This window comes from Amphimedon queenslandica, unplaced genomic scaffold (assembly GCF_000090795.2).
Source record: "Amphimedon queenslandica unplaced genomic scaffold, v1.1 AMPQUscaffold_13475, whole genome shotgun sequence".
In the NCBI taxonomy this organism is placed as follows: domain Eukaryota; kingdom Metazoa; phylum Porifera; class Demospongiae; order Haplosclerida; family Niphatidae; genus Amphimedon; species Amphimedon queenslandica.
This window is the reverse complement of record NW_003546289.1, coordinates 339,409-340,848: the sequence shown is the minus strand read 5'-3', so window position 1 is coordinate 340,848 and position 1,440 is coordinate 339,409. Positions and strand designations below refer to the sequence as shown.

General features: G+C 36.2%; 1 long non-coding RNA gene across 1 annotated transcript; it reads right to left on the bottom strand.

Annotated features, from left to right (window-relative positions):
- Positions 1–6: 6 nt before the first annotated feature.
- On the bottom strand, positions 7–1,440 carry LOC109580818 (uncharacterized). Its single transcript, XR_002184379.1, has 4 exons — positions 708–1,440; positions 379–532; positions 262–329; positions 7–208 (listed from the first exon to the last, which is right to left on the bottom strand). It is a non-coding gene; the product is annotated as an uncharacterized LOC109580818 (long non-coding RNA).

The window sequence follows — 1,440 nt, the reverse complement described above, 5'->3', positions numbered from 1 at the left end:
GGGAACATGCTAAAGGTGTGCTTCATTGTTTCATCCTGGTAAAAAATTCCCATCAAGTTGTCATCAGTGTCTGTGAATACTTCCACAGTAACAGTAGGATCTTTTCGAAGCTCTGACACAACTCTCTGTAAATCATTTGTATTGGTGCCCTTCTTATGCTTTAACTTGGTTGCAATATTAGTCAAGTCCCAAAAAGTAATGCTTTTACCTATAGGCAATTAGTTCGTAAATTAAACTTCAAACAAATATTCAAACAAATACCTGTAGTAGAAATAACTTAAGTTTCTTGTTTGATTTCAAATTTAATGCTTTTTAATGTCAGCTTTTGTCTATAAATAAATTATCAATAACTGATTTAAATAACTAGTGCAAACTCACATTTTCATCCAGCCTTTGTTGGTGAGGAAGGTTCAGAAATACTTTAGAACTTAACTGATGATTGTGGTCCAGCATTACTTCTTTAATTTCTAAATGAAGTTTGTCTTCTGAAAGCCTGATTTTAACGTATGCCTGACATTCTTGTTTGCATGTCCTATAAGAAAGTTATTACAAAATTTTACAGGGTAGAAACATGAAAGAACAATTAAGTATACTGAGATGAAGGACAAAGAGGAAGGAAGAGAGAAAATAGGTCCATGCAGAACTCAAACGACAGAGTGATTAAATTCCAGGATTAATACTGACTGAATAACTTAAATTTTTCTTACATTTTCTGTGGTCTACTTCCATCTTTTGGCCTTGATTTAAAAGTGTGACCACCCATGAATACAGGACAAATGTATGAAAGCATACTTAAGAGACTGGAACTTTGTTGACTAGCTTAGGACTGAACTTTTGAGCCTGATTCAAAGTTCTGCTGTCTCTAACATAAAACTGGCAAAAATTTTTCCTCTGTAAATTATCAATAGCTTCTCGTACTTCATTCCAGCTGGAAAACTTCAGTCCTACACTTACATCATCAGAACTGGACTCGTTAAGTCTAGCTGCTTCTTGACAGCTCACGGCAGGTGCAGTAGGAATTACACTCCTATCATCATGATTTGAAAGAGCTTCTGGAGGGACTAACACATCTAGACTAATCACATTATCCAGAAGAGAGGCAGTGGCCATCTGGTACAGTGTTTCCCACGCTAACAGATAGATGAACAGTTTGAACACAGTGCAAGTGGCCATTTAATGGTACACGTGTTAGATAGGCGTGGCCCGATTTTAATGATATTCATATGCATACAGTTCAATAGTAACATAATTAGTGCACCAACTGTCGGATCACTAAACAGTGCCTTGTAAAAATCCTTGGGAAAATGTGAGTCTTTAGGGCAAAATGCGAGTCCCTGGAGTAAAATGCGAGTCCATGGACACAAAAACTCATGCTAGCTCAAACACTGATGATTATACATATATATCTTAGCTATTAACATGATCGACTAACCTTGTAAT